The 25,301-nt window shown below is 37.2% G+C and overlaps 1 protein-coding gene across 1 annotated transcript in view; it reads right to left on the bottom strand.

The window, feature by feature from the left end:
- IL1RAPL2 (interleukin 1 receptor accessory protein-like 2) overlaps positions 1 to 25,301 on the bottom strand; it is a 921,055-nt gene that overhangs the window by 607,151 nt on the left and 288,603 nt on the right. The gene's annotated exons all lie outside the window — the stretch shown is intronic.

The raw sequence follows: 25,301 nt of genomic DNA, 5'->3' as shown, positions 1-25,301 counted from the left end.
CACCACTGTTTTGAAGAGTACTGATTAGGGAAGAATGGGTTCCAGGTAAGCCAACATATTTCTGTCATCCACTCAGTCCCAGGGGTAGACAAACAAAGTCACATGACACAAATACCTTTTTCTCTTCTATATGTGCTCTCCATTGGGAAAAAGGTAATCATCATTTTAAAATATCGATGGATGATAGCTTAAACTTGATTCAGAACCTATTTATAGGGATGTTACTAAGCAAGAAACTGTCATTCTGATAAGGCCACAGAAGATGAAATTATTGCTCACTGACTGCTATTGCTGTTGAGCAGACCTGAAGTTGAGGATGCCCTGATCTTGCTCGAGTCACTTACTACATTGTACAGATTGGTTTTCCACTTATTAGAAAAGGTTTCCTTTAAAGGAAATTCCAATGTTTTTGTGATGGTTTTATCTAGTATTTCCACTGTATCCTCTCTGGTTTTTTTAAGTATAACATCATTATTCTTAGTTACAGCCTCTTGTACCTTTTACTAAGATAAATCAATATGTTCTCTAGCTAATATTTGCACAATTGAAGGTATTTGCAGATCTTTAGACCTGCCCCTTAAGCCAAGTTATATATATATTCTGTTCCTTTAATCATCTTTATAAATTACTCCCTTTCAGTCCTTAAACAAAGGAAAGCCTATTACCTCATACTATTAAAATATGGCATTTTCCCCTTGATATAGCACTGTAGCTCATAGATGCTGATCTTTCCTGATATTCTCTGTCCCCTTTCATGTACCTCTTTAGCTAAGTAAGAAGTAAATTCCAAAGAATATTCATCAAAGAGCATGTACTGGTGGGGACACAATGCACAGAGGGAAAACAGAGGTATTAAGCACAAAAAAGAAATTAATATAAGAAGTCAGTTATTAATTTTCTAGCACCAAGAAACAAAACACTGTAAAATAAGATATTAATCATACACTTAGAATGAGGTTCTAATGGCTACTGCACTCTTCCACCAAAGTAATATATGATACTGAATACCTTGCAAGATTCCTCTGTCCCAAATACTCCAAGTCCTAGATTACATGCAAGGTGCAGAAAAAAGTAAAGGAAAGTAAGAATGATTGTAAAGTAAGCTAGGAGAATACTTAGGAGAGTGTCACATGAAACAATCTTGGAGAAATAATTGTTTAAGAAAACATAACACAGAATCAGATCATACTAAGACATGAATTAAGAAGTCAAGTAAGTTGTTTGATTTTTCAATATGGTAGTTCTTGTTCATTTTAAGAAGAGTTGTTTCAGTTGACTAGAATGGACAGAGGCTACACTGAAAATGACTAAATAACATAAGTGTGGGCATGAGGTGGTGAGTATGTCCAGATCATAGGGTATGATTTGGAGCAAGTGGTGAAGGATCAAATGCATTTTAAAAGGATGACAAATCTTAGACTTCTTTTGTTGTCTCAACAACATGCTTTTTCCACAGCTTGATTTTCTTCCACTATTTTCAAAATAACCATCATGATAACATAGTAATAGTCGCAGAGAACTGACCTCAAGGGGAAGGAATCTTCATGCTGCCTCACATGTAGCTATGCTCCGAAACCAATCAGAGGTGTGAACATTAAGTCAATTAAGTCAATGAATATGAAAAGCACTTTCAAGAAGTTCTTCTATGAAGGTGACTAGACAAATGGGGCAGTAGCTAAGGGAGAAGTGGAGGTTAAAGAGATTTATTTAATTAATTAAGACAGAAGAGAGCAGAGCATCTTGAAAATGATTACAAATGTTCCACCAAAAGGTGACACAAGCTATGCAACCTCTATCGACTGACATATTCCGGATAGACGGAAGTGCTCTGATAAATCAGAATTTAAATGCTATCCTATGTTCTGATCTCCCTTTTTTGTAATATCAAAATATTCTAAGCAAACATCAGCTTGCAACCGGATTGCCTTAGCCTCATAAGGTGGTGCCTGGCTTAGGTGAACAAGTGCTGTCCAAAGCAGAAATTTCATCTAGAAACCAAAAAAATAATATTACAACTGGCTGATTAATAAAAACAATTATAAGAAAATCAATATTGTAAGACAAGGGAGTACTAGAACATGCCAAAAATTAAAGTTCTTTTACTGCCTGGACAAGAACCCAAATCTTATCACGCTACTCTCTTACTTAAATAGTGCAGTATTTAAATGAGGAATCTTACAATCTCCCTTAGTGATTTATCTACCAAAAACTCCACCAAACTTGTCTTTAACTTTACTTTACCCTCTTTCAAAACTTCTCCTTGGCCCGTGACCTCACCTTATCCCCCTTCACATCTCCATCCCAGCTTCCACCCTAGTCCTCGACTTTACTTTAACCTCTAAGATGTCTCAATGAAAATGAAGATCATTAAGTAGCATTTAAGGTTTAAAAGGACATTATTTTAGCTAACTATTACTGTGGTAAATATAACAATGTTAGCCTTAAATTTTATGAATTTAAGTATTTATCTTAACTTTAATAGATTAATTTTAAGAATAATCAATGTTATAATCTCAGCTGAAGGACAATACGACCCCAAACTATTTTTAGATAAAAAGATTATTGTAATCTCTCAGCCCAGTTCATGTGCTGATGTCATTCCACTGCTTGCTCCTAATGTATAAAATAAACTTCTACTAAGAACAGAACAGGAAGACTTGTACCCAACTCCGACTCCCATGTCTTCCTCCCACCCACTCCCCTTTTCCTCCTTTTCCCCCTTTTCTAGGAATCTCAGCTCTCAGACCCAGCTCCCACCTTTGAGACCCTGCCTGTTCTTACCCCAGTAATCCGTGATAGGGGACAAAGAGTCTCTGACAAAAAGGAGAAATTAAGGCAATGAGATTCAGAGTACAAATATCAAGGCTGCCCTTTGATAGGTGCTTGAACATGTGAGCCAGGGCAATATGACTCAAATCAGTATAGATTGGACTCAGTCCCTCTGGAGGCATCTGAGAAGAAATCAGTAAAATCTGAAATTACACACAGAATGTGTTTAAAGACTATTACTTCCCTTCCCCACTGCCTATTCTGTCATCTCACACAGTACACACAGTATAACATTACTGGCCTACAGTAACCACCTATCTTTTCTCACTTCACCAACAATGATCCTTACCTATTTTGAGGCACCATTCTTCCCTATAAGATCCACACACCCTATGTAATTCTCCCCACAAATCACTCATACATTTTACTTGTTTTCTGTGTAGGCCCTTCTCAAATAACATTACAGCTTCCTGAACATTTCTCTTTTCCCCTCTAAACCAACCATCAATTTTAAACATTCAGCACAATCTCTTAGGATATGCTTGACTTGTGCATTTCCTGTTCCTATAGTTGACTTTTGAAGACTCCTTTTGTCTTCAAGAATTTCCAAAGCAATATGACATCAAAGTTCTGGATATTAATATACAAAAAGAATGATTCCATTGTATCGATCACTGTCTTTCCCAGAAGCATATGCAAAATAACTTGTATGTTAACTTTCTATATTATCTCACACGTTACTATGGTGAAGGTAAAAATGTAATAATTCTAATTGTGCTTTTTTTTCCCCTTAGCTTTAATGAGATATATTGACAAATACCAATTGGTAAGTTTAAGTGTATAATGTGATACATTAACATATAACTATATTTAGAAATATTTGCCACATAAAGTTAGCAAATGCATCGTTCACCTCAAAAAAAATACCATTTTGTTGTGGTTATTGTGAGAACATAATGATTCTACTACCATAGCAACTTTTAAGTATACAAAACAAACAGCATACTGTTTTAACAGTTAACTCTAATAACCATGTGTTACCTTATGTCCCTAGAAGGTATTCATCTCAATACGTGACATATACATCACTTAACCAACATCCACTCTGTTTTCCCCATCTTAAGCCACCAGCAGAAATTCTTCTTTATAGGAGTTCAAGGTTTTCATTTTCCACATAAGACTGATATCATTTAGTATTATTCACTTAGAATTATGCCTTTGAGTACATTTATGTTGCCACAAAGGCAGAATGTCCTTATTACGATTAACACTCCATTATTCATGTACATGTGTACACAAAATATACATGTGCACACATTGGTACAGTTTTATAAGGAATGCATTTTAATAAGGAATTTATAAAAATCATTTTGCATTATCATTAACTTAAAAATGAAGATGTTTACCAACACTTAACACATTTGATAAAAGCTATTCTAAAAATATGAGGTGATACCAAATTAGTGTTCTTTTTTTAAAAGATTTATCTATTTATGCTTACAGAACTGGGGTACAGGCTAGAGGTACAGGGGTGGTGAGAGGATTCACCAGAGAGACAGAGTAGGGAGCAGAACAGGCCGACTGAGGAAATACACTTCTGAGCGGAGCAGCAGGCGGGTCAGGGATTGAACTCATGTGGAAGTGGCTTTAGCTTCTTATTGCTGTGCTTTAACCCTCTGAGCCACCAGGGAGGGCCCCTTATTAGTGTTTTAATGTACATTTCCATGTGGTTGAATAATATGGACCACATTTTCCTATGTTTGTTGACAATTTAAAATTTAGTAATTATGAATAAAACTTCTCATCATTTAGACATCCAAGGACCTTCCTTTTTCTCCCCTTTACATATTGTATAATCATGCTTAGCTGCAATAGCTCCAAAATCATACTCATTACCCATTTTCATGAAATAATACTGAGAGTTTAAATGTGTGCCATAAAAGTAGTATCACCTGCCACATTACTGAGATTTCAGTATTCTTTCAAGCCGATGGGTTTCTGAGATCCATCAACTCTACAAGTGGACTATATTGTCATGTCATACACTATTCAGTCAATCTTCCCAATAAATATTACAAAGCAACAAAACTACGGTTTACAGGAAAATATATCTGACTTTTTTCTATTCAACTGAGAAAAGAATTATAACTCACTAATGCTTTATCCTAAATCCACTCTCTCTCTTGCATTTGCATGTATATGTCTGTGTATATTGTGGGTAGCAGTTGTGACTTTGGGAACCCCAAAATACTGCTGATTATTCTAAAGAACGTGAAGCAAACACGAAGCTGAAAGATGCAGATTATTGTCTCCACCTTGCTGCTGAATGACTTATATGATGTTGGCTAAATAAATTTTCTGTGTTCTCATTTCTTAAGAGCATAATAAGATAATTTGGCTTAGATTCACAAATGTATATTCTCAAAGGTGTTTCAGGGACCAAAAAGACTGGGCAGTTGGGAATATAAGAGGACATGTAACTGAGCGGGGGTGAAGAATTAAGAATCCCAAGTTAAAGTAATTTTGTCATAGACACCAGTCAAATTCTTTTAAGCTCTTTCTGTTTTTGATTCAACAACCAAAATCCAGTTGTCGTTATCTTCCATGGAAGCCAGAGTTGATGGAGGAATCCAATATATAATTATGTGAGATATTTCATTCAGAAATAAGTGATTCATACAAGGAACCCACATTGCTGTTTTAAACCATCATAGAGATGTGTCATAATATTTGATCACTGGAGCATATTAGAAACTTAATGTTGTATTAAAATGAATAAAAGTAAATGAAACATTCAGTATATATTAGGAGAAGATAAGGTGGAATAAGTGAGATTGAATTTAATTTTATCATGGAATAAAAAGCACAAATTGTTTTTAAGTACAGTTGTTTTATATAGAGAGACATTAAGTACACATGGAATTTTATTATTTTGCCTTCCTTTATCCAGTAAACCATTTTTTTATATTATAATTATGTGACTACATATCATAATATAAAAACAATCAGAAATTTTTGTCATAAGAAAATTACTTCCATGGGGCATAAATACTTATTAGGGAAAAAAATTAGTTCAATAGACAAATAAGGCTGTTTTAAACACCATTAAATAGCTTTTCCCCAATAGTACCTTTTACAGTCATCACTTTCTTGATGTGAATTGAGAATTTGTTCTTGTTAATTCTAGTTTAGTGCTTCCAAAAGGCCTTTTGTTGTTGTTGTTGCTAATATGATCCCCTTTCTGAAGAGGACTATATAAATCACAGAACATAACAGGAAATGCAGTAGCAATAAGGTTGCTATAATAAAAGCATAGTAGGATCATAATAATTAACTTGAAAATTAATACAGGGCCTCCCTGTTGGCACAAGGGGTTAAGTCTCAGTACTACCAACCTATTGGCAGCTCCCCAGCTAGGAAGATACTCACAGGGTGCAGCAGACCTCTCCAGTTTTGCCACTGATACTGTCAGCAGTGTTTCTCGATACCCTGTTGTGCTTACCACTCTGTCTCTGGTAAATCATCTCCCCTCTTCACCCCCCACACAACTGGCCTACAGGCTAGCTCTTGAATGAATAAATAAAATAACTCTGTACAAAAAAAGATTAACATAAAAGTCATTGAAAAACATATAAAGAAACTCAGCAATGATATACAAAATGTAGCACTCAACCAAATACAAAGTTATTACATACAATTATTAAAAAACATGAAAGAGAAAAAACTGACCAAGAACATTACCGATAAATATGGAAGATATTCATAATTTACCAACACAGGTATGCAATCATCCTCATGCCCCCTCATATCCTGAAATTGTATGCCCCTTATTCTCTAGGACTCACATGAGAATGTTTCTTTAATATCTAATTAAAAGTACTCAAGTGCCAATTCTTATGCAATACCAGCAATTCCAGGACCCTCACAATATACACCTGTGTTCCCTGGTCATTTTTACCACATTACATTTTGAAATTAGCTTCTGGCTCAATTATCAATCAGCTTCAGCCATCTTGGTATTATTATTTCTGATAACTCTCTCTATGCAGACACACTCCAGGTACAGATTCAACCCATTAAATATGCCTCCACAATGCACTACTAGAACATTACTTGTGCGTGTAATAAAATTTTACTAAATGTTGGCCTCAAACAGGGTAATTACTGCATCATGCAGGTAACAATTTGTAAAAATTAACTGTGAGACATCAGTTACTGGCATAATTAGGTTTCTTTCCTGGCCAATTGCATGACTCTAGGGCCCACTCTCCCAGCCTTCTGCCCACATTCTATCCATACTTCTTATCCCTGGGTGCCTGGGAGAAAATTCACAATGCAGGCCTCTTATGGAGAGACTAGTTTGTTTCCCATTTGTATCAACCTCTATCCTCTATCTTAGGGCCTTTCCTACATAGCCAAATGACACACAGTGTGTCCCAGGTAAACCAACTGTCTTTATTCTTCCTGCCTTGAATACAGATGTAGCTGTCCATACTTTAAACATTCTTTCTTTTTTTATACAGGTTTAATTGACACTACATAATATGAGTTTCATGCTTTGTTATTTGTATATAGTATGACATTGCCACAGTTATTCTGGCTAACAACTTTCACAACACATATTTTCATTTTTTTCTTGTGATGCGTAATTTTAACATTTCCTCTTTAAGCAACTTTCAAATATACAATCCAGTATTGCTTAGTGTGCTGACCATGATGTACAGGATATGCATGCCGCATATGTACCTTCTAGTTTGAAACTTAACTCCTTTTGACTCACTCACCCATTTCATACAACCCTCAATAACATTATTCTCTCTCTTAAAACACCTTTTGCCGAATTTGAAAAGATACTGTGGCTGTTCATGGATTCCTAAAAAGGTGTACAGAAGGAACACAGACAACCATTTATGAATGACTTGCCTTGTAAATTACTTATGAAATCTTTGTGGAGTGCTGTTCTTGTTATTTTGTTATGAAGTAACATGGTCTATTAACTTTCCCACTACCATAAAAGTGGGTCTTTTGTCCTTTAAGAAATGAAATCAGGGTCATCCCTGGTGGCACAGCAGGTTACAGCACAGCACTAAGAAACTAAAGCCACTTCAGCATGGTTTCCATCCCCAACCTGGAGGTGATCCACATGGCGTGGCAGAACTCTCCTGACCTGCCTGCTGCTGCCCTCAGCAGTGTACTTCTTCGATCTGCCTGTTCTGCTCCCCACTCTGTTTCTGGTAAAACCTCTCACCACCCCTGCAACTCTGGCCTGTACCCCAGTTTTGTATGCAAATCTTAAAACAAACAAACAAACAAACAAAGAAATGAAATCAGGCTTATAGCCCCTATACTTAAGAGGAAATGCAGGAGGAGTTTATCTTGTTATGTTGCTAAACTAATAAAAAAAAATTGAAATACTTTTCAGTACTAAACCTTTAGGCTTCCAAGTTTAATTTGAAATTTAAGGGCATGACTTACATATGCTGAGGTCAAAGATAAAAGCTGCTGAGCTTATGCCTGACGGAAAAAAAAGCAATCTAGCTATATAGAGGACAGAGGAAAGGATTTCCACTTCTATTCTGTTGGGGGAGGGGGGAACTAGTTCTGACAAAATGTTTAATAATTATAGAGTTACAAGTTTTCAAATAAAAAGTCTTAGTAAATGATTTATTGTCTTAAGGTTGACTTTCTGCTCTGATAATGGAGAAAATTAGAAAAAACATTTTGATATTCCTTTACTCTTCTCCCTGATCTTATCTAAAGACAAGAAGAATAAAGAGTGCTAAAACTGATAATACTTCTAAACAGGAACAAAACAAGATATCTTGAAATAGTTTTTGTCTGTTCCCCTTACAATACACAATGTATAGCACTAAAAGTTCATTTTCAAATGTCACCCCAGAGAAAATAGTTGGTAAAGAAAAATCTTGACTTGATATCACTAGGCCTAGAAAATGTATTTCCTTCTTAAAAAAAAAAAAAAAAAGTTATCATTGCTGCTACTAAAGAAAACAAAGAAAAAGTGTGAAAAACAACATAGCAATTCCATTTATAAATTACAACTTGGAAAGAAGTTCACAGAAAGAGTAGGACTAATGAAAATCCCTTCCCAAATTATTAATTCCTCCATCTCTGTCAACATCAATATGCTGTGTTCTTTAACTGAATAACACCCAACATACCTCCCCAAAGCTATAAGTTATAGGGAAATTAGAAAGGGAGTTGTAAAAACTTACAAATAGTGGTAACAATTCCTTCTGTTTGTAGAATCACATACTTTCTGCTCATCGAGTGAATCTTTCAAAAACTACCTCTTGCTCCAAAACACAAAACAAGCAACATTTAATTTTCAGTCTTTATAGTCACCATTCACTCCTCACCTTGTTCCAGACCTTTGAGGACCTCTGCAATAATTTGATTCTCTAACATCACGGTTTTTGTTAAACCAGGCCTATGCTACATAGAAAATGTGTGATGTTATTTCTGTTCACATAATGGTCATAGAATACATTCTGCTCTTGGGCAGTTTTAAATATTTGAAGACCTCAAGATATATTTGCACTTGATTGTATTCATAGCTAAATCTAGAAGGCCAACTTCTGAAAAGAAAGTGTTACATACACATCATCTAAAGATAAACCGGGAAGATAAAAGCTGCAGATTTTTCTACTTGCGGATTAAAAGCATGATTTGACACTAAGTCTCCTTGTATTGTGCATTGCCAAGATGCTGCAAGACCAAATTGTATAATGTATAGAATGCTATTTGCTCAGGAATTTGAATTTGACACAAGGGATTATTCTCATTAAGTCAGCTGTCAGGAGCAGGGCATTCAATAAAACAAGGCAAATAGTCCTTCTTAGGTTGTAAAATATTCCTTGTGTCCTTTGAATCTTATTTTATAGAAGTATAATAATTGCCTAATACACCAAAAGACTCACTGCAGATTTAGTTAATCGTGAGCTACATACAGGTCCTAAAGAATGTTCTCAATACTCAGCAGGAAATCACTGTCTTTGAAAGTATTTCAGAAAATGAAGTAATTGAAAGGAGGCGAAAACATCGCTTTTAGGCAGTGAGGGCTGTAACTAAAGAATTAATGCAAATCTCACCCTTTGAAATAAACAAGTACTGAGAAAAACCACCTGCTCTTAATAAGATGAACACAATATGCTGATGTGGCTGAGATTTCTTATTCAAGATGTACTCAACTTTTTGTTCTTACAATTGCATTGAGTATTCATAGGAATGAAAACTAGAGTTAAAAGTGATTGTTCTCACCTAGAGGGTCTGGATTTTGTAATATCTTCCAAATTTACCTGATAATTTTGGAATTACTAGAATAAAACTATACAACTATTTGGAAGACCGTTCCTAGATCTGTTGGTACCAAAATTCATTTGAGACTCTTGTTTTGGGTACCACGACCACCTTTAATGTTCTTCAAGTCAAACAAAGCAGAAAGAAAGTACATTCCTTATAGAGTGGTTAGAGCTATAAGGAGGGCAGAGTCAGCCAAGTCACATAAAAACAGGATGGCTGCATAGATCATACACATTCTATCTTTGTATGTCTTCCTACCTGTCTAACTACCTAGCTACCTACCTATTTTAGCTGGAAACAACGATTCAATGACTTTGGCATCTTGTAATCAAACTGTGGAAATGCATCTAAAGGTATTTAAGATTTTGCAAACTTTCTTACTCCACTTCCTCAGGAGAAAATCAACCAGACACTACTGACCACATCTGCAGGTTGGAACAATAAGAGTGCATATCTAAACACATATTTCAGATTTCTCAAACGTTCTTCGTCACTGGGCCCTCCCTGGTGATGTAGCAGGTTAAAGCACAGCACTAAGAAGCTAAAGCCAACTCAGCAAGAGTTCGATCCCCACCCCAGAGGTGATCCACATGGCACAGCAGACCTCTCCTGACCTGCCCTCTGTTCCCCTCAGCAGTTTACTTTGTCGATCTGCCTGTTCTGCTCCCCCCTCTGTCTCTGGTGAATCATCTCACCACCCCCATAACCTCTGACCTGTACCACAGATCTGTATGCATAAATAAATAAATCTTTAAAAAAAAAAGTTCCTCATCACTTTATAGAGAGAGTAAGTGACAAAGTCAGAACTAATACCCAGCCCATGTGCTCCACAATTTATACTACAGTGTGCTCCAATGCTGGTTGGAGAGTACACGTGGGTAGAAGTTTGCATTGGCACGAAAGCAACATAATAGCGATTTCTATTCTGAAGACACCAGAATTACTTAAGCACTGTCTTCTGGTATCAGCCCTAGTGTCATTTTCAGGCATGAAACAAGGATCAGGTAAATTAATTTCCAAGCCCTCTTGTCACTGTCACCCTGTAAATGGAAAAGGAGTTGCACAATCTCAGATGGGTTCTCATCTTACAGCCAAGGAAACAGGACATGAACCATGAGGACTAAGCTCAGGAGGTTTATTCAAGTAATAGGTAAGCTCCCTGCAACAGAGAATGGGCCCAAAGGATTGCTGTTGAAGCACACAGGTCTGGGGTTTCTATATTGGGAGTTTGAGTTGGCTGAGGAATTTTCCAGAATGGCTTGCTATATCTGCACAAGCATAATATCAAGTCACAGTGTGCTATGCCCCTTCTCAGAATTTATACTTTGCCACCTATGAAAATCTATCTCATCACTCTTTAGAGGCAAAAGAATTTTCTTGAAAAACAGCCAAACCACTCCCCTCAATCTTTGTGTCACAAGCTTGAATTCTGTAGCTAATTTCTGAATGGTATGTCATAAATCTGAATGCCTTAACTAACTCTCCCTCCTGCCAACACCCTAGTCTGTGGGACGTTCAGGAATGCTGGTTTTGTTTTCATCAATTTACCTACCATCCTTACTGGTCATTATTTTTTAAAAGATTTATTTACTTATACATACAAGAACTGGGATGTTGGAAATTGGTGTGGGTTGGGGAGGGGCGGGGGGGGGATGGTGAGATGATTCACCAGAGACACAGTAGGATACAAAACAGACAGATTCACTGAAATATACTGCTGATGGGAGCAGCCGATCAGACAGAAGAGGTCTGTTGCACCACATGGGTTACCTCCTGGACATGAGATCGAACTCATGCTATAGTGGCTGCTCATAGCTTCATAGAGCTGTGTATTTAACCCCTGCACCACCATGGAGCCCTGTCATTACTTTTTTTTTCTAGAACCTGCTAGAACAAAACTTCTACAAAGTCAGAGATTACATCTCCTTTATTCCTTACTATGTCCCTTCTTAATGGTTACCATGGTATTGACTACATTGGACAGAGTCAACACAATTTATTTGAATGAAAAATAAATCTCATCAATAGAGAACTGATATAGATCTTTGAAGGATCAAAACAAAATATATAGAGAGAGTTCAGAAATGTGTAGGAGAGAGTTCTTTCATCTACCTACAATGTCTACAGTTGTACAACTTATATGACTGCTCACAGCTTATGTCAAATAACTGTCCGGAAGTCTGAGCTATGCATACTTGGATTGACATGTGCCACCAGCCCTGCACTCTGCCCACTACATGTCCGTATATGCTCAAATATTATATACTTGAACAAATGGGATAAACAGGAAAAAGGGACATAAAAACTATGAAGGAGAAGGATAGCTCATCACAGATAAATGCGTACATACCAGTGCTAATCAAGACCACAGTCATCCAAAATAACAAAAAACATGCGCCACTCTGGTGGTGCAAGGGGTAAAGTGTCAGCATTATGAAGCTGTCCGCAGTCACTGTAGCATGAATTTGATCCCCAGCCATGGAGCTGACCCCCATGGCACAGCAAGCCTCTCCTGTCTGACAAGCTCCTACCCTCAACAGTATGTTTCAGTTAATCGGCTTTCTATGCTCCACACACTGTGTCCAGTGAATCCTTTCACACCCACCCTGCCCCCCGTTCCTCCCCACACAAAATTCTGGCCGATACCCCAGAACTTATATGCATAAATAATTAAATCTTTTAAAAAAAGAAAAAAGACCAAACAATTTAAAGTATGAAGAATGGTATAAAATGAAAATAGATGAATTCTATCTTCTATACCTATACTTGGACTTCTTGAAGCAATCTCCAAAGACAACCTCAGCTCACTATATAAAACAGTGGCAGAGATGGCCCTGGCCCTAGCTGTTCTGGCAAGCCCTGGGCAATGGACAGCCTGATCAGGAGACAGCATGGCTGATGGAGAATCGGCCTACAGTTTCTGACAGGGTGATTTCGGTACCAACTCCACCACCCATGTAAACTCCCAGTGTTATACCCAAGTGTGGGATTTCCTTCCATCCTCACAGGTTGCTGTTCATTTTTTTATCTGATTTCCTTGGGATGAAAATGTGAAACTCACGTCCTTGGATTGCTTTCCTTGACCACCCCCAAAGTCCCACAGTGGCCCTGAAGTCACAGCATCCTAAAATTAATATCCATGATCCTGACAAGGAAATAAATGCCAAACAACTGAAATAGCAGCTCTGCAGGAAGAACCTGGTCTTATGATTCTACAGAATGCAAAACAGCACTTTGAACAGAGTGCCTCTTTAGAGATTTCTGGAACAGTCACATTCGGGATATTCATATAGGGTATCTGAAAATAATTCCAGTTTAACTGCCCAAGTATAATCTGACAACAAGATGAAAAACAAAGAGAAAAAGAATCTCAACTTATTTTGAAGTGTGGCTTCATCATAGAAATTGCTGACACTGTTCACTGACGATGATAAATGACGAAAAAAAAAAAGAAGAAAGAAAAAAAGGATGAGCTGAGGCAGTGATGAAATATCTTGAAACGAATGCCCAGGAACCTTAATTTGACATCAAGTCTATATTCTCCCCTAGCTACTCTGTATATATAAAATGAATCATTTCTTTTGTCTCTCCTTTGTCCACTTGGCTGAGTCTTTATTCAAGTCCACCCACAGTCCACAAGTTCTAGCCTTTCGATATTTGGTGACCAAGGGGATTCTCAAAAATGACACACAAAGCTATAACAATGGAGAAGCCAGTGGCCAGACACTGTGCTAAATAGTTAACAATAACAAAAGCTAACTTATTGCATGCGTACGAATTGCCCACACTGTATAGCTCTTACCTGCATCATCTTGCATCTTGGTTGTCCTGTGTAGTAAGCAATCATATTATTCTCATTTTATAGCTCTAAGCTCAAACTGATTCATTAGGCAAAGACAGCAGACCATCACTCAAGAAAAGGCTCTGATCCTTCTACCTAGCATCCTGTCTGTCTCAGAGATAACAACAAAAATATCAATCAAGCCACATTTCATTCAATGTTTGCTTGCCGTATTTCCTTGAAATCTCACAATAAAACCAAGAACCGGGAAATGGAATTTTCATTTCATAGAGTAGGAAACTGAGATTTTATGAAGTTAAGAAATTGCCCATGGTACCATATACATGAAGAAGACACAATATTAGCCCTTAGTTTTCAATGGCTCCAAAATCTGGGCCCCTTGCCCTACTATCCAATGTCTACTGTGTCTCCACTTGGGCTGCGACATTCAGGAGGGAAACCAAATAGCTTTCATGTAAATTTTATAAATGAGTTAGAGAGCTTTTAAATTCAAAGTCTGTTTTAATCATAAGGAGGAACCGCTTTCCTTAACAATTAATAATTGAGTTCTGCAATTACTTTTAAGGGAGTTGAGTCTCTGAACGTCAGAAAAAGGTTAAAGGAAAATTGCTGCCAGTTCTTATTTCAGGCTCAATTTTTTTAAAAATCAGAACTTTTACTATTCTTGTGTAGCTCTTTTGGGGGAATTCCCAAGGGTATTTTTAGCAAGCAATAAGACATCCCTTTGTTATTCTTTAACCATTTATTATGTTTTAAGAAGCAAGCATCCATTATCTACTGGTTTTGAGGGTTGGATATTTCTCTCATAACAGATGGTCCTTTGTTCATGTCTCGATTCGCCTGACTTTCTAATTGCTAATATATGTGTTACTACTAATTATACCTTAGCATTAACCTCACTACAAAAGAAAGGCACTTATAGTTGTTTTTATAGAGCCGGTGTTTCAAATTTTATAGTTTCGCCCATGAACTAGCTTCCAGGTGTGACATAGGACATGACAATGGTTGAAGGTATGGATCTCTTTATATTAATATGAACAAAGGAAAGTGTGTCACCGGACAGTAAGGGGAGGGAAAAGAAAAGGAAAAAAATTACTGTTACAAGAAAGCAAAAGACACTGCTGAAGAACAGTTATCATGTACGCTCAGGCTCCCGAACTGTATGTTGTCTTTGCATGCCAGCCCAGGAACCAAACATCCAGCCTTGCTTCATACGTGGCCCGGTGTTTGGGCACATTCCAAGTAAGCCCTTGACAAACGGTAACAAATATAATTCATACGATTGACTTTCTCAGGTGTCTGTGGCAACACATGGAGGATCTTAGCTAGTTCACTGAGAGGCACTAATCTCTTTCTACTTAACAACCTCTGTTCAAATTCTGCCTCTCTTTTTAAATGTAATGGTCACATAGAAGAAGTAGGAGACAGATATCTCGATGATTTCTGAGGTAGGAAAATCAAGGGCCTTGAGAAACTGGCCAGGAAAAAAAATTGAGTCAGTGCAGAAACCCAAAATAACTTTCCGTTTTCTTGACTCCTAGTCCTGTTTCTTTTGTATTATTCCATTTAGAAGTTAAAACATCTGAGCAGCTGAAGGGTTTCACATGCATGCGTTATTTTATTTAAAATGCTCCATAATACCACCAGATATTACTGTTGTTGTCATCCAAAGTTTTTAAGACAAAGCTGAGGCTCAGAGTGGTTATATAACTTAGCTGGGGCCAACCAACTAGGCAATGTCGAAGCAGGTATTGTATTCCAAGTCACTTTGGCTCCAGTGCTCCAGATTTTAAATCCAGTAATGCCACAATCAAGTGATGTCTGTGGCTATGGAATAAACATCAGTTAGTTTGGGAGCGTGAAACTCTGGTCTAGTGGGAACAGAGATACTGAAATCATGAATTACAGTACACTAACAATACTGCTCAAATTCAGGTATATGAAAATTGCAGCGGAAGTACAGGAAAGGACAACACAAGAGAAGCTTCACACAGGAGAGGATTTGGAGCTGAGGATGATGCAAAGGAAGGAGAGTATTTTCAATAGAGGGGATGACACGTACAAAGTCACAGGAACAGGAAAAGATATATGTTTGTTTATGGCTGGGGTGTAACAAGCAAGGGGGAGAAGACGAGGAAGACATGGACCTGGTAGGTAGGAAAACGAATGCTTTGCTGCTGTTAGCTCATGGGCACACCTGAAAGTATTTTGAAAGAATAACTTCACTTGAAATGCCTAGGTGCCATATCATTGTTATATTTATTTTAACCATGACAAGCAATTTAAAATTGCCTTTTTAAGGACTGAAATTTGGACGTGCAAAGCTTTACATAAAGACTGAGTTTAATAATGTGGATTTAATATACACCATGGTGGTAGAGAGTGGGCTTTGCTACTTTTGGCCAAAAAATATCTATTGGCCACCCTTTCCACAGCCCTCTGCAACTTACCTAAAGGCAGACAGGGGTGCACTGTGTTACTTGTAATCCTGAGCAGTCATTTTTTTCCAGTGACCTTTGAAACACTTGAATGTCTGCCATATGTTATCTCTTGGTCATCTCCCAGGCTATTGAGGGTGAATCGTCTTCTTTTAACCTATTTTCTAGTCCATTTATGTTCTTCTTCCTTTTATTTTAATTACTGTCACTGTCTCTGCTATAGTCCCTTGGGTCTCGTCCCAAGGGTTTTATTTTACTCATGCTCAGTTCTCACTCCTTCTCCCACTGTCAGTGGCCCCTATCACCTGTTAGATTTTCTTCTCTTTTTGTCATAATCCAATTGCAAGCTGGAATCTTTGTGTTGTTGCTTAGTTTTCTAATACGAAAATCCTTGTAGTTTATGTTATTCACTTTGAAGAAATCCCAGAAAATTCAAATTATGATCCCACTGGTCAATTGTGTCCTTTGATTTAGAGGGACCACTAACCACTCTACATTAATTAAATTCTGACTCATTCGAAAGATTATTCTTTATTGTGCATTCAAATTTATTAAAACTGTAGTTAATTTTCCCTCAATAAGCACAGTTTTCTGCAGATGAGTGTTCCCCGTTTGTTTTTTTTAAACCAGCATTATATCTACATATCCCGTATCAACTTAGTTTAGAACATATGCCAAGTGTATTTAATGCTACAATTGGTGAATCACACTAGAAGAGGCAAGGCAGCTCTTTCCTGTCTGCCAGTAGCTTATAATTTAATACAGGAAATAAAACAAACAGATGAAACCATTTTGTAAGTATCTCTTGAGACATTGATAATACATCGGAACAGGTAATAGAAATCAGATAACCAATGCTAGAAAAACTGTGGAGGCAGTAAGAATTGAAGTAGGGTTTGAATAATGGAGAATTTTGATAGACACAAAAGCAAGATGGTGAGTCTTCCACAGGCAGAAAATGAAAGAATATTTATCATGGTGGACAACTGAAGGACCACTCTCTGGAAGCCAAACCCATAGAACTAATGAGATTTCAGTTTCTTCCTCTATGATCTAATATGTTACTACTCTGGATTCAATAGAAGTGATGTCTGTCTCTGGTACGCTGGAAATATGGAGACCTCACTGAGGAAAAGAAGATGGTTTCTACTTCTTGAAAGCAGCTCTGAAAGTGAATCCTATACCGTCTTTCCAAATACCAGTGGAGTTATATTCAGAACCACTGTTCCTTCCACCAAGTGGAATGGAGCTAGGCCTTAAGGTCTAAACTGTGGTCTTCAGTGATGGTGGGTTTTTTTTGTTTGTTTGTTTTTAAGATTTATTTATTTATTCATACAGAACTGGGGTACAGGCCAGAGGCTCAGGGGCAGTGAGAGAATTCACCAGGAACAGAGTGGGGAGCAGAACAGGCAGATCTACGAAGTACACTGTTGAGGGGAGCAGCGGGCGGGTCAGGAGAGGTCCGCCGAGCCATGTGGATCTCCTCCGGGGCAGGCGGGTATCGAACTCATGCGGAAGTGGCCCAAGCTTCTCAGTGCAGCGCTTTAACCCGCTGCACCACCTGGGAGGGCCCAGTGATGGTGGTTTTTAATCTTTCCTGAACTCACAGTATTGTCAGGCTGATGTGCAGTTTAACACATACAATAATTCCTTATTCTACAGTAACTATTTACATACAATAGTCCAATGAAGTACTCATCCAGTTACATTTGGGTAGTGGATGCTGGTGAAGAAAACAAAGTATCAAAACCTATACTTCAGTGTTCTCAAATAATTGTGAATCATAATCACCTAGAGAGTGTGATGAAACAATGATTTTTGAGTCTTATTTCCATACATTTTTTAAGATGCACTCTATCTAGTTTGTTAGGATGTAGGAAGTTCTTTGGACTACACTTCAAAAACACTCCACCAAAGTCCTGCACTCCAATGGAATCCTACTCATTTAGCAATTATAAGAAAGCTTTCAGTAAGACAGGGACTAGAAAACTAAAGAAAATATAACAAAAAATGTAAAAATGAGATTGTATTGACTAAGTAACCTAAAAACTCCACAATCACTGACCTTTGTAGAAATACCATACCATATAAGTGAGAAGTTAATAATACTGCATTTCATCATTATGAATGAGTGTGTGTGTGTGTGTGTTTGCGTATGAATGTGTGAGTGAGAGAAAAAGTTAGCCTTTTCTTCTTCCTGTAAAGGACTAATTCAACAATAGGGAGGATGAGTTGTTATACAAATGAATGTAAACAACAGATCTGTGATAAAAGTGATAATGACTTCTTAGGAACTCACATTGCTTTTAACAGTAGGACATCTGAATATAACCCCTTAGGAGTGAACCTAGAGGACACTGATGCCTTTATAAACCACTGGCCAGAGGTGTTTGTCATAGATTGTACTTCAGTGATAAGGAAAATATTCCTCTTCTTTCCTAGTTCTGTAAAGGGCTAATTTGTGCATCCCAAGAAAAAGGTAGGGATGTCCAAGAAGGATATTCCTCGCTTTGATGCCCAGATTCAGACATTATTATTTATACTCTCTATTAATCACAGAAAATCTGTGCCATCCTGAGGCATCATATGTCCTATTGACATTCATATAGTTATCTTACAAAAGTGTAGAAAAGACGGAACTTCAGGTTAAAATACAAAAGTGTAGAAAAGACCGAACTTAAGTTTAAAATACAGACACAAAGTTGTCTTTAGAATTCTACAAAAGATGATGAGAATAAAATAACTATACATCATAAATCTTGATAAACTGTTTCAATTACTCAAAGGTTATTTTTTTATTTGATTTTTGAAATGAATCTTTAGGGAGAAACTGAAGTTAGTTACTATGTATAAGCAAAGAAATAAATGTTTATATTGAAAGCACCTATGAAAGTGAATTATTAGATGAATTAATTATTAGATAAAGAATTATACAGTAGTAGTTAATAATACCAATAGCACAAGTAAAACACAATTACCCTTGTCAGAGACAGGATATAGAAAAGACATAAGAAAACACTGTCCAAACACAATAGATATAATATTTATAGATATGCATAGCAGTATAATCTGTAATAACCAAAACATAGAAACAAAACCCTATGCTCAAACACTTATGAATGTGGTGACGGGCGGACTGGTGGTGGGAAGCTCTTGGGGATTACAACTAAGATGAAAAAATGCACAAAATGAAGAATGATGTTTAAAAAAAAACTGATGAATGGCCAAAAGTAGTAAATCCATACCATGGATTATTATTCAGTCTTTAAGAGGAATGAATTACGTATGAAAGCTATGACATGAATGAACCGTGAAAACATAAGTGAAAGATACCAATTAGGGAAGATCACATTTTGTATAATTCCATTTATATAAGTTGTCTGGGATCCAAATGGGTTTTCCTTAAATTCACAGAGAAAATGGTTGCCTGAGATGAATTGTGAAAAAATAGAATAAGCTGGGTGTTGATAAAGTTCACATATCTTGTAAACATCACTAAAATTCATTGTACAATCAAAATGCCTAATTTTCTATTGTGTGTCAGTTACACCTCAATGAATTTGGTTTTTGAATCTGTATACTGCTTTGGGTAAGATGGCCTTTTTAAAATTTTTTATTTATATATGCATGCAGAACTGGGGTACAAGCCAGTGGAGCAGGGATGGTAAGAGGATTCACCAGAAACAGTGAGGAGGAGAGCAGGCAGATTGAAGTACACTGCTGAGGGGAATAGTGGGCAGGTCAGGGGAGGTCTGCCAAGCCATTTGGGTCACCTCCCTAGCAGGAGGTCGAACTGCTGAAGTGGCTTTAGCTTCATAGTGCTATGCTTTAAACCTGCTGCACCACCAGGGAGGTCTCAAGATGGCCAGTTTAAGCAACTTAATTCTTTAAATTCATGGATGAAAATCATCTCCTATTTTTGTTGTGTCTTCTATTTCATTTGACAATATCTTCCTGTTTTTGTTGTGTAGGTTTTTGACCACCTTAGCTAAGTATATTCCTACACACTTAATTCTTCTTGATATTACAGTAAATAAGATTGTTTTTATTTCTTACTTTTAGTCTATTTATGATTTGCATTTAGGAATGCAACAGGTTTTTGTACAATGACATTGTAGCCTGCCACAATGATTTCTGTAATAATTTCTCATTTCTAATAGGTTTTTTTTTTTTTGGATGTGTGTGACCCTAAGTGTTTGTATTATCATGTTATCAACAAATAGAGTTAGTTTTTTTTTTTCTTTCCAAATTGGATTCCTTTCATATCCTTCTTTTAATTAATGGCTTTTTAAAAGAATTCTAATACTATGTTGACCAGCAGTGGTGAAAGTGGACATCCTGTACTTGATCTTAGAGGAAAAGTCTTACATTTTCCGTATAGAGTATAATGCTAGATTGGTCATATATGGCATTCATTATGTTGAGATATATTCCTCATACTCCATCTTCTTAAGATTTTTTTTAACCAAAAGTGGATTCTGAAACATGTCAAATTCTTTAAGAAGGGGGATACCTGAAACGTTTCCAGAAATACTTCAATAAAAGAAAAAACTGGGAGTGGTTCATAATATATATTTAGAAACAAACAAAAAATATATCAATGGCATTTCCTATGTATTGAATATTTATTATGTGTCAGGTACTTCAATAATTGCTTTACATTGTGAGAGTCCTTTGAGTCTCACAGCAATAGTTAATGAACTATTATACTACTGTTAGATATAAGGAGGCAGGCTTAGAGAGTTAAATGGATCGTTCAAAGTCACAAAACTAGTAAAGTCAGAAAAGATTTTGAATACAAAGTTAAAGTCTTTATCCATATAATGCAATTTGTGAGTAAAGGCCTTAGCCCTGACTCTCAGTCAAGACCTTCTCCTCAGTTTCTCAAAACTGACATCCATCTGCCTCCCACTCTGCCAATATTTCACTCATCTTAGCCAGCAAAATGAGTTATCCAGAGTCTCACTGTTTATTGTAGTCTCTACTATGGAGTTACATCTAATCTGACAGTTTAAAAAAAAAAAAAATTGAGGCCCTCCTTGTGGCACAGCAGGTTAAACCACAGCACTAAAGGAAGCTGACACCACTTAAGCATGAGTGTGAGTCCCTGACAGGGAGGTGACACACTTGGCATGGCAGACCTCTCCTGACCCACCCACTTGTTGCCTCAGCAGTGTACTTCCTCAGTCGGCCGGCCTGTTCTGCTCCCCACTTGTCTCTGGTGAATCCTCTCACTGCGCCTGCACCTCTGGCCTGTAAACCAGTTCTATATGCATAAATAAATACAGCTATTAAAAAAATTTGAATACTGGTCAAAAATTGGTTTGGAACTTGGACTTATACAATATCATAAACTCCTGTTAATTCTTAATTGTTGAAAGCCTCTAATAGTCACTGAGCAGTTTTATGTTAGTTCAACCATCTTCTGGACCAGGTCATGCAGGAAATGCCAAACAGGCCTAAAGCCTTTGGTAAGTTCATTTGGCAAAGAACCTGAAAACATTCATGAAGACATAAGAATGAATGAATGAAAGATGAAGTGGTAGGGACAAATGCCTTTTGCTGAGTGTTGCTATCTAAGGAGACTTTGCTCTGGAATGCTATTAAGACAGGGAAATGGCCAATTATCACAGTGACATTCTCTCTCTTCCATTAAACCTTCTAATAAAAACATTAAAAGACAGTAGATATTTCCCTTGTGGCTCTAACTAGCAAACTTAAAAGTCTGGCAAAAGAGAAACAAATGATGATAAAAAGCAAAACTGTAGCTTTAAAAAAATTACAGTCTGTTACCACCATAACAGGCATGCAAATGAAACACTCAAAGTCCATCCCTGAATGAGAGTAAAACTCTTGTACTAGAGTCAGTGCTAAACAGGCTGGAACTTACATATGGTAAAGGTGTCAAGTGCTATTTTGGGGGAAAACTCCTATCTGCTCTAAATCAGACTGGCATTTCTGGGTTAATAGAATGTACCCTAACTTTCAGGAAGCCATTCAAATATGCATTTCACTGTGTACTCTTAAGAACCACCTGCTCTAAAAATAATTCAAATAAAAACCAAAACCAAAAATACCTCTACAGAAAAGCCCAAAAACTGTTTGTCAGATAATAAGGCCTTTCAGGAAAAACATTAAGTGATAAAAATACTATAAAGGTAAGCAAAGAAAATTTTACAATAAATGCAAAACTTGATGAACATGTTACTTGCAAAGTGTAGACAGATCTAAATTTACTTAAGGTAATAGGCAGAGGTTTCTTCAAGAGGGTAAAAATATGCCTGTACTCAGAGGGAAACACTCCATTAAAAGCAGAGCACTGAAAAGTCACATGTAGGAAAACAGTATTACAAAGACATTAAAAACACTATCTTCATCACATTAGTTCTATAATTGAAAATCTGCTCAAGCCAAACAATACTAAGTGCCTGTCATTAGTCAGAGATTGGTCATTCTCTTTTGTAATCTTGGGCAACTAGCTTTCTCTCTTTCGTCTCCTTTGCAATTGCTTTAGTTCCTTCTGCTACTTTTGTGCTTCTACAACATGTAACAGTGTGGCCCTGCCTTCTCTTCATAAACCCAATGAAGGGATCCAGGCTCTTCACTTACCTGCCTGATGGACTTCCATACTGACTTCTGGGTCATTCTCCTCCAGCACACAGATAAAACTGCAAAGTAGGCCGTTCATATTTCTCTAACATCCATTTGATGGCTCTCTACCTAGTCCCTGTAGGGACTAGAGCACTCAATGCTGTGTTCTGCTGTCCTTTACAAATACAAATTCACACACACACGATCACACTTAGCCAGCCATGATAAACAATCACATGACATATGAGCTAGGAAAGTTACTATCAAAGACTTTGTAAAGCATGAAAGAGGAACATATAGACAATTCTAGTTGAGTGGGAGAAATAGATTTTTCCTTGATGTCTCAAATTATGTGTTAAATATGTTATGTTTCTACATATTCTAGGTGAGGATGGTTTTCCCAGAACCAAGACCAATCTTACCCATTCTTTTTGATCCACTTTATACTCCTTTATTTGATGACAACACTTTGTACACCCTTAACACAACCATCTTACCAGTATGCAGTACCTGTTGGGGTGGGGTGGGGAGGGGGGCAGGGACAACACATGCAGAAGAGAAAATGCACCTAACTCAGTGCAGAGAAGGCCCAAACCTAGAGAGAAGCCTCTGCAAAATGGCAGACCAGCATACAAGGAAAGACAATACAACACATGCATATTGAAAAACGACCTCCAGAAATCAGTGGGGGGAATCTGGAAAAATGTTCTACTCTTTTATTAGAAACTGCAGCTGTCACTTTCCAAGGCTAATATTGTATTTATTAATCAATGTATTATTAGTGTGTCACCAGTCCCGTTGTTCAGGGTTCTAGAAAAACTGAGGATTTTTTCTACCTTGCCTTTGTACTTTCTCTCTACAGACTTCTCATCTTGACATTTCTCTTCTCACTTGTTTATAAGCGTCTGGATCATTTCTGACCTCAACATGTAACCCATCTGCATTAGCAGTTCACAGCTCCACTGTGACTCTAACCTGAATATACTTATGAACAGCTACATTTCAAGAAAAACATGATTACATAATAAATGAATGAACCATCTTTAAAGAGGCAGCACAGCCATCATGTGTATGGCAGCGTTTTTAATATGAATCAGTTTTACCTTTGCACTGGTAGAATTTTTGGCAATAAGCTTAACATCGGGAAAGATCTCATATATTGTGGGAATCGACTGCCAGCCAATTTAAATCCTAAATCCTACTTTATGTCACCGGGATTTAAAATAGGACAGAATTTCCTTGCTCAGCATTACAGAGAAGGGCTACTCCTAGGCTGAGCGAAAGCAGTAGATATAGTTGACCTCTGGAATGTTAATCAGACATGCTATAAAAAAAAAACACTGCTGTCTGTCAGCTCACCTAGGTCAAGTTCAGGTTTGGACAAAGTACTCTGTGCCAGTTTCCACATCTATACAATGAAGCAATCCAAAGTTACTTTTGATGAAGGAATACTGTTTTTAATATATCCCATCCCCAAGCTTAAATAACTGAGCACCTTTCATTAGTCACTCGTTCTGCCTTTATCTTTTGCAATGGAAGCTAAGTCTCTACTTTTTTCAGTTTCTCCGTTATTCATCTTTGTACCTGCTTTAGTGTCTAGCCAAGCCTTTCACTGACGGCAGAGTTGGGAATTAATGTTGCTGGCAGGAGTGAAAAGCAGTTACGAGATTGAAGCACAGATGGGGAATAAGAAAGGCAGCTGCCAGCTAGATTTTTTTTCTTGGCAGAGAGGCCCTTTGGGAGAAGGCTGTAATTGCACTAACTGTGTTTTTACAATTGACCAGGTAAGATTCTTAGAAGTACTGTTATATTGAAATTTAATAATTATGAGTTGCAGTGCTAACATATTTGCACCAACCCTTGCAAATCTACCCTATTGCAATGAGACAGGAACTAAAAAGATTTTCAGGGATCCTGCCCAGGTTGTGGTTAAAAAAACAAACAAAAATAACAAACAAAAAAAAAAAAACAATGAAACCAAGATAATACCAATGGTTCCCAGAATTACCAAATCTCACTGTGAGTTCATTTGTTGAGAGTAGTTCTTAGGGTTCCAGATGAGTTTGGTTGAGAAATCATTTGTAAGCCAGTTTGGTTGCTTGTCATATTTATTCACTTTTATTTATTTAAATTTTGAACAATACATCAATTCACGACCCAGGTGTGGTCACCATTGAACTCAGGCATGTTCTAGAGTGTTCCATTTGCCCCTTCACATCATTTTCACCCTCTCTCCCCAAACATCCCCTGACCCTCATGGATAACTTATATCAGTAGTCCCCTTTCAAGGTGTTTCTTTGCTGACTCTTTAACTCTTCCACATTCCACACATAAATGAAAACATCTCCTCTAGCGTCGACATCATCTCATCTCATATATAT

The sequence above is a fragment of the Condylura cristata genome, unplaced genomic scaffold, assembly GCF_000260355.1.
Source record: "Condylura cristata isolate star-nosed mole 26May11 unplaced genomic scaffold, ConCri1.0 scaffold00019, whole genome shotgun sequence".
Taxonomy (NCBI): domain Eukaryota; kingdom Metazoa; phylum Chordata; class Mammalia; order Eulipotyphla; family Talpidae; genus Condylura; species Condylura cristata.
The sequence above is the reverse complement of the archived record's forward strand: the minus strand, read 5'-3'. Positions and strand labels throughout refer to the sequence as shown.